Here is a 14,207-nt window from a genome sequence, read left to right as displayed (position 1 = left end):
GGTCGTTGGAGGATAAAAATACGAAGAATATCAAATTGATGGGTAGAACCTTTGTTTTTATTGTTACAGAGGCTATTTTGTATGTTACATGGACTATTTCAACAATTAACATTTTTTTACTCTTTACTTTTTAGTCACATCATTAATGAACTTCATACGCACTATTATCGTCTGAATGTAATGATAACGCGACTCTAAACCTTCCTCGTTTGATTTCTACGCATTTTCATTTCGACCACGTTAATATGTTTGTGTTGAAGGTATGATCTAATTATATAATCTAAAATTTTGAAATATAAAGGTAAATGTCTGTAATTCTGCACTGTTCTATTGAGTATTCATATCCCTTATTTTAAAAGCTAATCCTGCCAAGCTGGCAGTAAACCCTAACCACCTCAATTTTTTCCTCCTAAGCTAACATTAATTGCATCATAATCTCCCAACCATCCACTCATCCCTTAAGCATGGATTCAAAGCATTATTATTCACACTGCTCAATACATCACTTTGAAAACCGGTATTGCTACAGATGCGTCTCAAAAAATCACACCGAGGCTCCATGCCTTCTCTCTGATTCATTTTGTTCATTTCCACGGAAAGCAAAGTCAATTTACCCTCTATCTCTTTTTCTCATAGGCTATCTTCAATCTCAATTCTTCTCACTTGGTTCTTCAAATTTAATCCTAAACAATTCCTCAGAGACAAAACTTACTATCACCATCTTGGTTGTGGATTGAAACGTAACTACCTTCTGTTCGGGGTGGTTCCGACACCCTGCTCCGTCACATTGGTTTTGTTATCCTGTGGTTGGTGCTCGTGGGAGGGACTGAGCTGAAAGTGATGCTATCAGAAGGATTGTAGTTTCGATTGAGCTTCAATGGAGGTTTTTGACGGACTGGTGTTCTGCTGTGTACTCGAGGAGTGACACACTTCAACCCATGTTATGTGTGATTTTTGGGGCTTTTCATTTCTGATTTTTTTGGGTATTTAGTAAGATTTGGTGATTTTCGTCATGCCCTAAAAACACAAATTGTAAGTCTGGAAAATCAGTTGGTTCATCTGAGAGAATTTGTTTAATTGGGTTTTTGTTATTTGTTATTTGATGAGCTTTTTAATTGCTTTGTTCTAGAAAGCATGGTGTATAGTGAAAGGCTATTTTACTTTGCATTTAAGTATATTCTATTTATGATTTCTTGCAGCCTAAAATCTTATTCTCAGCTAAATTTATAAAAACACATTGACATTGAAAATGATGGTTCAATATTAAGTCATTCACATTTTTAGCCTTTATTATTAAGTCACTTATACAAATTATATTAATGACTTAGGTACGTTTGGCTCAACTTTTTCGAGACATAAAAGCTACTTTAAACTTAAAGTTAAAAATATGAGCTTTAGAAATTAAGTTTAAGTTGTTTGGTAAATTTTGCTTTTTATTTCAAAATCTATTTTATGTTAAAGTGTTTGATAACATTTTTAAACAAAATGAATTTATTAAAGTTCATATATCATAATAAATTATGATAAATAAATAAATATTTTTAAAATGAAAGAAAAATTATAAAAATATTATACATAAAGAGGTGAATAAGATTTATAAAAATTCATACATTATGATTTTAAGTAATTTTTGAAGATATTTTGTAAATGATAACCTTTTTTATGATTTTTTTTTTCTTTTTTGGATGAAAATGCTTTGTTATGATCTAACTATTAAAATATTTAAAAATGAAAGAAAAAATTCCTTATATATATATATATATATATATATATATATATATATATATATATATATTACTAAACTACATAATATTTTTCAAAATTTAAAAACCTATAAATGATTATATTCAAACATTCAGTAAAATATTTTAGAAAATAGAGATCATTTTATGAGAATGTACATTATACTAAAAAGCCTGAATAAATAATTCTTGATTATCTTTCAAAAGAAAAAATCTTGATTAAATATATAAATAATGGACCTATAAATTTACATCACAATATTTCTTTAAAATAGCACGCCATGAATAGTTTACCATTCCTTTAAAAAAAATAGTATACCATTGTCAATAAAAAGTATCAGGATGTCAAATTGTGAATAGTAATTTTTTTATAACTAATTTGTTAATACAGTTAATAAAAGATAACCATTTTTAAACCTAAACAAATTATAGCAATTAAAAAAAATATGTCAAAAACAAACAAAAAACAATAACCAGTAATTGTGGCACATGCATATGCCGTAAGAAAAATCAAATAAAATGAAACATAAATTGTGCTCAGTGGGATTCGAAGGGGAAATCATAGAAAAAAGTAGCCGAGAATTCTTAGAAGTAGGTTTCAACAGCTTTAACAAAAGTTATTTATTTGTGTATTTTACACACAAAAAATAAGCAACTTTTTATATTTAGTGCTTCTCAAGAAATATGTTTGGCCCAACTTCTCCTTTTATGGTGTAGAAAAGTCAAAAATAAGTCGGGCCAAACACAACCTAAATTCTTTTGCAGATATTTCGATTATGAAAATGCATTGGAGAGCAAGACCGACGTCATCTTGCATCCGTGTATATGCTGTGTTTGCAAAATTTCATCTGGGCAACAATCGAGATGCAACAACTGCTCTTCTTGGTTTTAAAGGTTTGTTGGTTATTGTGTTTAATTTTCGACGAATAAAGATGCAAATGTTTTTGTTTCTTATACAAAATCGTGAAATCCCTTCTTTTCATTTTTGTTTTTGACTATGCCATTGTGACACCAATAGATCAAAGTGATGATGTTGTTGAGTTCGACGAGTCTATATCAACGAACCTGTCAAAACTGCGAACTTACCACATGGAGTTTGACATCTCTAATGTAGGTGACATTGCCTTATCATGAAAGTTGCATTATTTTATTGAATTTTGGTTGCAGTAATAAGCATAGATCTGTTTTAATCGTTCGTCCAAGTAATTAAGGGCAGTGAACTAATGTGAAGAGTGCAATTGGCCAATTTAGGTTGTAAGTACTTTTTGCTCATTTTGAAGGAAAAAAAAAGACTGTTTCTCAATATCTAAAGAAACTATAGTTTTGGATTAAGTTTCAGGAAAATGAGTAATTAACTAGACTAACTTTTTTATACTATTTAGCTTCAAGGTCATATGTAAATATTTCAGTTGATATATGCATAATATTTTAGTTTGGCAGCTGTATCTTGAGTCGGGAGTTGATCTATCAGTATCATCATAGAGTGCGGTTTGCAGATTGTCTATTTTAGGTTGTTTTTCTTCTCACCACTTTCATTTGGACTGTTGCTGTATTTGTTGAGAGGTGCTTTATAATTCTGTAGCTCATGCTTCTTTGTGGCAGCAATTACCTCTGTTGGTTTAGTTATCTGAGTTTAGGTGATCAAGTAATGGTGTAATTTGGTCACACTTATTAGCATTGAACTTGAACACTTTTGTAATCTTTAATTTAGTATCTGTGGTGCCTTTTAATGTAAATACATCCTTTTGACTTTTTCTAAAAATGAATAAATAACAATAATACTGAGGCTTACCTAACTAATTATTATGAAACAAAAAGGATTTGTTGTAACCAAAAAAAAAACAAAAAAAAGGATTGGTAAGAAATCAAACTGAGTAACACATGACAGCAGTTGATACTTTTACCATTAGGTCGCGCACATTTTTGCTGAAATAATGTTTTTAAAGTAATTAACATCTTAGCGGTTTATTTTTTGAAGCAGTTCTTTTCTAATAGCAGTTCATTTTCATTATTATTTAGACTTTTGTATATTTTTTCTTGAGTACCGTGTTCTCTATCATGTCATTTTTATTATGTTAATTTTTACCTTTGAGATTGTGGATGTCGATCACTCTCAATCATCCCTTATAGAATAGGAATTATGTTAATTTTTATCATGTCATTTTTATTATGTTAATTTATCCCGAACTATGTTAAACACATGTTCAAAATATAGAATACGAATTGCCTAGTAACAAAACAAAATGCATATTCTAGTTTTATCCATGATGCAAATATGAAATACATTATTATCCAATGCAAGCCCGACTTAAAGTTGTTGATTACAATACGAAGGTATATATGAAAGAGCAGTTTCAACGATTTGTTTTTACATAACACAACCTCTATGTGTCTATGTTCAAAAAAGGTTAATACAAAAGGGACACCATTGAAAGGTAATACAAAAGGATCTAATCTCTATGTTCATTCATAAATTTATTGAAAATGTGGTGGATGTCGAATGTGATAGTCTACTAAGAATCATTCCATTATTTATCTTGATCTTACACGAAGCTAAATAGAGACCATCGATGTTATCTTCGCCTGTTTAGGACAAAGAATCGATTCAGAGAGATCAAACACTCCCTGACTCGTGATGGATTTGACTTTTAAATATAGGGAAAAATGGATGGTTATGTAAAATATGTACTTTCTTATTGCACATAAGAGAAATGCTATGAACAAACACTCTGACACACTCCCTCAAACACACTCTCTCCTATTGGGCCACGTCATCAAACTTTTCTATTCCTTAACCTGTTAACCTACTAAGTAAGTTCCATTTTGTTTTAGTTTATTTTACGGTTATTATATGCCACCACTAACTCCAATTAGCACTTACTACCCACAATCTAGCTTTATCCTCCACCGCCATGTGTATCAAACACAGTAATATGATTCCGACGAACTTTAAGATCATTAAAAATGTAAAAAACCCTATTGTTCCAAATTACATTTTCCAGCGATTTTCAGAACCTTCATTGTTATCAGTAATTTTGTTACCCACGTTTAAGAGGGTATAATTGCTCCGGAGAAAAAATTACAAGAATGTATTCTGGGAGAAGGGAGATAACAAAGCCCACTATATGGATAGAAATATTAAAAATCATGCTTGTTATCAAATCTAACACAAACAAACGCTGAAAGAGAAAGGTAGCATTAGTAAATACATTTCTTTTTCTTTAAGAAAAATACACTTGTGTATTGTATTGTTAAGAAATAAGATGGGAAGAACTACAGAGAAAAAAAAAAGTGAAAGAAGTCAAGAACCCTTTCCAGAATTTTCTCTTGTTTAGTCTGGTGTTATATGGTGAGAACGATGACTAAGTTACTTTTTCTTTTTAATTTTGATTTTATTAAATAAAGGAACCATTGTGTTTTCTGAACCGGCGTAGTAGGTTGCCAGTTCCTGTATTTTAGAATGAGGGTGATGTGGCCCAATAGGAAAGAGTGTGTTCAATAGAGTGTGATAGAGAGTTTGTCCTTAGCATTTCTCTTGCACATAAATATTAGTATGTGATAGTTCTACTCACCAGAAATGGGCACTCATCAGATATATTTTTCTTTATGCAGTCCATCATCATTAAGTAACCGATTCATTTGTCTTGTACATATGAATAACAACCAATTTATGATGGCAAAGTTGATTGTGGAACCGTCAGTCCGTTCTTCTTATTGTGCCAATGCATATAAATTATGAACAATATGTTTTTTTAAATTTTGATTAAAATTATAGGTATGGATAATAGATATTTTGTACTTTTATGTTGTAACTGAAGTAAAATAATATCACAAGAAAGGGGGGTTTGAATTGTGATCTAATAAAAATTACCAAATAAAAATTCTCAAGTATATATACTTGGATTAGGTTAGTATGTTAGTTAATAAAACAATAATATTGTGAAGTGTGTGAAATTGTATAAAATAAAAGAGATAGGGAAGGAGAAAATCACACACAAGAAGTATCCTGGTTCCCCCAATGTGGGTTAGTCCAGTCCCCACAATACTGTGAGATTTTCCACTAGGTAGTTGCGTTAAGTTACGTTAACCACAACTCCTCTTTTGTCTTCTTTTTACACAAATGAGTAACCTTTACCCTTGCTAGATCTGACTGATCTTTTCTGCAAACGAGTAAATCTACCTTTGCTTTTACAACCAAAAACAAACGAGTACAAATCACCCTTGCTAGATCTACCTGATCTATCCCTACAAACGAGTGATTTAACCCTTGTTTTTTGCACACTTGTTACCTACAAGCTTTACAACCCAATAAGAAATAAATTCTTACTTGGGCCAAATATCAAATAAAATTGAGTAGTGTTTTACTAAAAATAGCTCAAGAACAAAAGAGCAATTTTTAGTTCACTGGAAATAAAAAGAGAGCTTTGGAGGATTTAGATGTTTATGCCTTTGCTTCTCTAAAAATGTGTTTCACTAAAAAGGCTCAAAGCAAAAGAGCAATTTTAGTTACTGAAACTGAAATATGAAAAGAGAGAGCTTTGGAATTTTTGCAGGTTGTATGCTTCTTGCTTTCTCAAAAATTCGGTGAGAGCTTATGAGTATTTGAACTTTGTATGCTTCTGCTTTCTCAAAAGAATTCGGTTACTTTCCTTCAGCTGAGAGCTTCAATATTTATAGGCAGAGAGGTGCTTCAAGTTGTAATGAAAGAGGTATCCTTGCTGCCTTTCTTAATTCTTCTCACGTGCACATGATACTTTAATTCAAATTCCTTTAGTCTCACATGTGTGTAAACAGCTAGCAACAGCTCTCAATTTCTTTAGAAGAGCCTTGAGTCCCACGTGTGTTGTACCTCCATAAGCTAGAAAAATTGTGTGAAGCTTTGGACAAGTTTTATGTTCTCACGTGTAACTTGATAATATGCAAGCCAGCAATTAGTTGTGACCTTCACCTTATGTGTAGTGTTTTTTCTTTCTTTCTAAGGTAGGTAAATCCATGTGTACAAAATTATCCAAAGGCTAGTGAATTCTTGCTGTAAAAGGAGAAAAGCCAACTTTTGTTGTGTGCTTGTTTCTCTCATTGGATTGGACATCGAGTAGTATTGGAGACAAGCAAAACCGAAACCATTTTCTTTGTATTCTTGATGGCCAAAACCGTATGCCATCTCAATACCATGTATGTGTTGCTTTCTGATTTGTCCACGTGTAGTTCTTGCATCCAAAAGAAGAAACATGCTTTTTTATATAATTCCTTTTGTAATAAAATGTTTGGCCATTTACATGTTATCCTCATGCACGTAAAAAAACCTTGGCATTTTAACTAGCTCCTTTAATGCAATATTCCTTGAATAGAAGGTTTCATATTTGTCACTTAAAATGTCAATTAAATGACCTTTGATGTCTTAAATTGCAACATACCAAACTATACGTTTTTTCTCTTCTTTGCAAGGTTTTTGGCTTTCAAAATTTGTTGCATTGTATGAGAACAAAAATTGACGATTGTGTGCGCCTTTAATATTTAATCTGTGACTAAATAGAACACTCAAATACACAAGTTAAATAAAAAGATAATCATAACCTTTGATTAAACCTCCATTGATGAAAACAATAGTCTTTCAATATCTTCATGAAGCTTTTGATACTATTGTGGTAATACTTTAAGTATTTTTATTCTTTCATCGCTGAGTATAAATAATGCACTTGTTGATGTAAGTTGATTCTAGTTTGTCCTCCTCAATTGATTTTTATCCTTTCAACAAAAGCTCAAGTGCAAACATCAGTAGATTAATATTCATAAAACTTATTAGTTTACTTCTCAAGGTTTGTTATCATTAAAACATCAATAAAGGATTTTTAGATTTTATCTCAACAGTAACGAACTATACTTATCTTTTTAAATCAGTGGCGGAGCCACTTGGGGACTGGGGATGGCCATGGCCTACCCATTATTTCTAGGAAATTACTATTATACCCTCAATGTTATTTAAAAATTACAAACATGCCATTCCTAGATGTGCTAATCTTGCTGCTTCCTCTATTTTTGATTGTGTCTGGTTTTTCTATAACTATAAGCATGCTCTATCAACCTGTCATGAAAAGTAGCAACATTCATGGCATTTTCCATCAGAAAAGATCTATCGAACCTGGCTTATCTTTTGAATTCAGCTATCATCGTCTTCTGTTTATGAAAATCAAGTGAAATATAAATTGGTCCATTTTGAAATCATGTATGTTATTTCAACGAAATTGAAACTGGCTTTTATTATGAAATTTGAATGTTATTAGAATTAATGTAACATTGAAACCATGTATTGTAATTTGATTTTTACCTTTCCTTTTATTTGATTTTGAAAGTGTTTCAACAGGAAAAATTAAGATAAAAAGTCGAAAGGCCGATGACATTGAAAGAAATGAGCATCACCGTTTTAAGGTTAATAGAGTTAACCCGATGACATTGTTAATAGAGTTACTTTTTGATAGCAGCCACCCCAAAAATTTTGGTCTGGCTCCGCCACTGTTTTAAATGATACCAACAATATAACAAATATAACATATTTCAAAAAATATATTAAATATAATATAAATTCTTATCTTTTTGAATGACACCAACAATATAATATTCTTACGGCCAAATTTACTTAAAAGTATAACTGGAAGGAGAAAAAACCAACCCAAAATGGTCTATTTTCTTTGTATATATAATAGATATAATAGATAATAGATATCTCCATACATCTCAACTAAAGGACCACCACCGTCAAGATGATATGCACCGGCCTGGGAGCCTTGATATTTACATATGATGTTTAGTTATAATAAACTTAATCGTGAAGAGGGTAATGAGATATTTAGAGATGATGATATATGATAATAGTTGAAGACCTTGTGAATTTGAAATACAGAATTTAATAATTAAATTTTAAACAAAAAATTATTTTATTTTTACTAGATTATTTTTGTTAATCTTTCCTAAAAGAAATATTTATAGTAAACGTAATTAAAATAATTTTTTTGAAGAAGAAATGTTCATATCATTTTTTTATTGGTGGTGTCCGGTTCGAATCTCATACCTTATATATTATGCATTGTCCCTGTTAACTGAGTTAAGGTCACGAGGACATAACATTTTATTCATAGTAAGATGGTGAATACATCTAGGAATATCAATCACCATTTACGAGTTAACTATGGATTTGGGCACTATAACGAGAGCATAAACAACCTCATTTGCTTGTCTATGAAGTCTGAAGTAACTTGATAAAAGAATTAAATAAACCCAATGATATCTTTGAGCTGCATAAGCATAATGATATCTTTGAGCTCAGTACCCTTAAAAAAGAAGTATACTTATACCAGTGCAGCAAATAGGCAAATACAGCATAGTGGCATGCAAAAGTGACAGAGTATCAAATGGAGTCAGGCTAAACTTTGGGTTGGCTAATGGTATACAAATATAATTTTGGAGCATATGAAACTTGTGCAGCAGAGGAAAGAAATGTGTCTTAACAAACATGGCAAGAGAGAAGGCCTGAGTAGTTTTTTTATTTGCGCTTAATTAATGTATGTGCCCTGCAAGTATGGCTACAAGTATATAGTTAATATCATATATATGCAGATTGTTATTATCTTGTATAAAACATCTCCTTATAGACATATGTTTTTCATTTAGATTAATACAACATGATTACCTTACCTTATTTGTTTTTTAATTTTTTTGAAAAATAAATGAATACAAAGCTATCCAATTTTCCGAAGGAGTAAGTCAAATGTTAAGATTCAAACAAATAAAGGTAGTTGTGTCAGAGTGTTCATCTTCAGAACATTTAGTAGCTAGTTCTTCGGATCTTCAAGTATGACTCAGCTCTCAAAGAACTCAAACTTCAGGACTAAACAAAAATTTCACTCGTTCAACTAAATTAATGCATGCATGTATAACTTCACTCGTGGGATGATACACATCTAGTAAATTATTCTGCTCCATAAGAAGGCAAGTCATTATTATCAACTATATTCATTTTTTGTCTCTCACAAGTGACAACAATATTCTCATTCACCTCTGAACTCTCTAAAATGTGACATTATTCTGTTCAACTCTTCATCTACACAAGGGTGAAGAACGTTTGTAAATATTTTTGCTCTTGATTTATTGGAGGCAATATTTAAAATTTATAATGGAAGGGCTAAACAAAATAGCAGAGGATTGATCAATAACACAGAGCATGCCGTCACAAGTGGTAACTCTCCCGCATCCATAGAGGTGGTTGAGCTGCGTGAAACTAGTAGTGGAAGCGGAACTGAAAATAGAGGAGATTGAGGAATCAGATACAAGTAACTCACATTTGGAGAATTTGGAGCTTAGGACGAGGTGGTGGCAGACAAGCAAAGGTGCTTCTTGGTGAATTCGGAATCATGAGAGAATTCCATGATTTGCAGACTCAACAGAGTTGAATGGGGTGTTTCACGGGGAGTCAGGACAGGATTTCTGCCACAAGATCGAATGGAAGAAATAAAAGAGAATTGGTGGGAGACGGTGGTGTTAGGATGCAGATTGATACTAAAATACAAGGCACCAAGGTACCAAAAACATCACCCTGTAGCCAAATTAATACCCCCAACTGGAAACAAATACAAAATCTATTATAGATTTATACTAAAAAACAAGCTGTCATGGAAAACAAAAACCGACATAAAACGAGTAGCAGACCAAAAACTCCACTAATTAACTTGTCCAATAATCTTTACAAAAATATACAAGGATGTGCAGATTGGCAAAGTTAGTCAACATCATATGTAAATGAGACAACCAATAATAAAATCTGCAAGGTACAGACTATTAATAGACAAAACTTCCAGAGCAATAATATCTCATAATCTAGAAATAAAAAGTGTAAGGACTTCATTCTTTGTCACATCAACCTTCAAATATTCTATCTCTATCTAATATTCAATCAAGCTTGTTTGAGGCAAATGGTTGGCTATCAACTCTTAATTGCAAGTCAAACACTATAACAGATACAAAATGTAGAATCCAACCAATGATATAGAAAATAAAAATTGAGAATAGTAGAGTAAAATAATAAGAGAAATTTCAAATATCTTGAGCAGGCAATTTCTCAAGCTTAGATGAATATCAAAAGTCCAAAGCAGGCAATTTTTCAAGCTTAGATGGATATCAGAAGTCCAAAGCAGGCATGTATCTTGATGTTGCCAAGACAAACATTAAGATACAACTTACAAGAGATGATAAGCAACAAACAAGCTATGAAATGACAGCTATAATTGAATATATTTGTTGTATTGGTCACCCTGAAGCACAAAACATCTCATGGGACTCCAACTTATTCCCAATGCATTTGGTTTACCAGCTAGGTTGCAGACTTAGCTGTCAGCAGCTGGTTGATAAAAGGGTTGAATGCAAGATAATGATCATCATTTGGCGAATGCTTTGTTACAAAATCCAATCACTGGCTGGATATTTCAATTGTCAAGGACCATATTCACAGAAAGTCTTCATTTATCATGGAATAGGTTTATTTTGAGTTCTATGACGGGTCGTTGTGGTTATGGTAGAAGAAAAGATCGAAGCAAAAGTAAAGAGAAAGATTGGAGAAAACTGTTAAATGTTTGAAACTCAATTATAAAATGGATCTTGATCATGTAATAGTTTCATTGAACATACTAATTTTATCCATACAATTCCATTGTTTAATCAAATATGTATATCATTGAACATACTAATCGGAACCTACAGAATTAATAACTGCAAGGTCTTAATTTTTTGTCACTTCCACCTTTAAATATTTCATATTTATCTGATATTGAATTAAGCTTGTTTGAGGCTAATGACTGCATAACAACTGTTAATTGTGACTCAGGCACTGCAGCAGATGCAGAATGCAGAATCCAACCAATGATATAGAAAAACAAAATTGAGAACATTAGAGTTATTAAGAGAAATTTATAATCTAGGGTGGAAGATTTTAATGATTGTTAACTATATAAAATGTAATGCACCATGACAAAACTGTAACTAATAAGAAAACGGAAATAACGTAGCAATTTCTCAAGCCACATATTCCATACACCATAAATCAACAATAACCTGTAAAGTCATTGGTAACCAGAATAAGCATAAAATAAATAACAAGATCATTAGTTCGCATAGCACAACATCTACATCCTAATCTTGAGAAAAAGGCGATATCAAACTTTCAACATAGATTTCTGGAAGGTAGACATCTTGTTCCAGATCATGGATATTGTTTTGAATTTCAGGAATCTTGAAAGTATCATTTATGGAATCATAGACAACCAAACTAAATTTCTCCCTCTTGAAAAAATACACCAGCACTTGGTCATCTTCAGATAGATATAATACACTGGTATCCATATAAATACCACAACCTCCCATTTCAGGAACGCTCAACAATTTAGTCCAAGACTCTACATTTCCATATTCCTTCATGATCCAAACATCAGAAAACTTGTCACTATGAGAAAAAATGCACAAGCAATCCCTCAGAACCCCCAAGGCAATGTAAGTTCCAGGTTTGTAATTTATAAAGAGGGTGAAAAAGCTCTTGGCACAACTCATTCTTCAAATCAAGAGAAACAATGACCCTCGTAAAACTACGATTATCATATACAAACCAATTAACTGTGTCACTCACAAATATTCCCGGTTTTTCAAACAGGTAATCCTTTGGAAAGTCCTGGATCTTTCTCCAATAATCGGTACCCAAAGTATGAAAATTAACTTCTTTATATCCGTCGGTGGTCTTTGAAAGAGCAATAGTCTTATAGTTATTAGTGAAACGATCATACACCAAGGTAAATACCGTTTGTAATAAATTTTTGGTTTGGATTTATCAAAGGAGGCAATATCTTGAATTTTCTAATGGAAGGGTTACATAAAAGAGCAGAAGATGGATCCATCCTAGCACAGATCATGCCGTCACAAGTTGAAACTCTCACACCATAGCATCCATCATCCGTAAGATTAAGAATGAGAGGGTGAATGAGCTGCATAAAACTAGTAAAGGATGCGGCGGAACTGAAAATAGAGGAGATTGAGGAATCAGATACATAGAACTTACTTGTGGAGCGCCAAGCCCTTAGAATGAGGTGGTGGCGCTGATTGGAGGTTGAGAAGCTAAGGTGCTTCTTGGTGAATTCAGAATCTTGAGAGATAAGAGAGTTCTATGACTTGCAGATGCAGCGGAGTTTAAGAAGGTTTTTCACTGGGAGCCGGCACAGGATTTCTACAATGAGATCGAACGAGAGAAAAGTAAGAGAATTGGTGTTAGGGTTCTTCCTGTTTGCAACCTGTCGTTGTCGTCGTCATATTAAAATTCAGAAGCTGAAACAAATACTTCAAGCCTTTTTATAATTTTAATTTGGGGTGGATTCTAGGGTGAGGGATCAACTAAGTCCCTCACCGGTGGAGCACGTAAAACGTACTGTTAGATTTAATCAGCGGTTGGGATTAGTCGATATTATAAATGAGAACAACAATACATCTCCACATACAATCCTATCTATGTCTCTTTTTCATTTGCTTCTTCTCGGACATGCTAAAATCTGCAAAAGCTGCTTGCTGAAAATCTAAAATATATGAAACAATAATTTTGCAAACAATTAACTTTAAAAGATCAAGAACTAGTGAGATTCTCTTCTGGGTTGAAACCGATACACAAGAATCATATACAATGGTTCCTCTGCCCTTTTGACTTTTATTTGTGTTTAACAGTAGTTTATATATTTCTTCAAAAAAAAAACAGTAGTTTATATATATTCTTCTCTAATTGATCTGTCCTGTTAATTAACAGTTGTAGTGATAATTAAAAAATTGTTTAAGAAATCGATTCAATTTTAATCTCTAATTGATCTGTCCTGTTAACCCATGAAAAACAAAACAAAGAAGCATCCATATGCTCAATTAATTTTCATCACCCATGGTGTGGCTAATGTTGTTTATGCTAATTAACCTATAATTCTATTGAGAGGAGCCGGGGATAGATTATTTTCTCACAAAAGTTTTTATTTGAAGTAAGAATCTTCGACGAAATTTGGTGGGTTGGAGAGGACAAGGAAGAGATAGTGCATAATTGTGTGTGGAAATTTGTTAATGTTCTCATTTTTAATATCAACAAATCTGAACCGCTCCTTAAATCACACGGTACTTTTTAGGTGCTCCACCGGTGAGGGACTTAGTTGATCCCTCACCCTAGAATCCACCTTAATTTGGTTATATAAAATAAGTTATTTTAACACCAAATCCTTTATTATAAAAGCTAGAGTTGTTTGGCAATCATGTTTGCCCTAATCCTCCCTACTTTGCCCTAATTCCCTAACTTTTTTCCCTCCTAAACATTATTTATTGCTCGAGTAATCTCATCCGTTCAAGCACTTGATCACATCCGTTTATTCAAACTTGAAAAAAGTTCTCTCACTTCGTTAATGCAATTGA

The 14,207-nt window shown here is 32.3% G+C and overlaps 1 long non-coding RNA gene and 1 pseudogene across 2 annotated transcripts; one reads left to right on the top strand and one right to left on the bottom strand.

Moving 5' to 3' along the window:
* Nucleotides 1-462: 462 nt before the first annotated feature.
* LOC146959308 (uncharacterized) lies at nt 463-3,394 on the top strand. Of its 2 annotated transcripts, XR_015023136.1 has the most exons (3): nt 463-1,032; nt 2,508-2,636; nt 3,175-3,394. It is a non-coding gene; the product is annotated as an uncharacterized LOC146959308 (long non-coding RNA). The 2 variants fall into 2 exon arrangements; XR_015023134.1 differs by lacking the exon at nt 3,175-3,394 and having other exon boundaries at nt 2,508-2,728.
* Nucleotides 3,395-11,769: 8,375 nt separating this feature from the next.
* LOC146959307 (F-box/kelch-repeat protein At3g23880-like) lies at nt 11,770-13,083 on the bottom strand (annotated as a pseudogene).
* Nucleotides 13,084-14,207: the final 1,124 nt, after the last annotated feature.

The sequence above is a fragment of the Medicago sativa genome, chromosome 1, assembly GCF_051527215.1.
Source record: "Medicago sativa cultivar Bolivia chromosome 1, Bolivia_mono, whole genome shotgun sequence".
NCBI classification, from domain to species: Eukaryota; Viridiplantae; Streptophyta; class Magnoliopsida; order Fabales; family Fabaceae; genus Medicago; species Medicago sativa.
The sequence above is the reverse complement of the archived record's forward strand: the minus strand, read 5'-3'. Positions and strand labels throughout refer to the sequence as shown.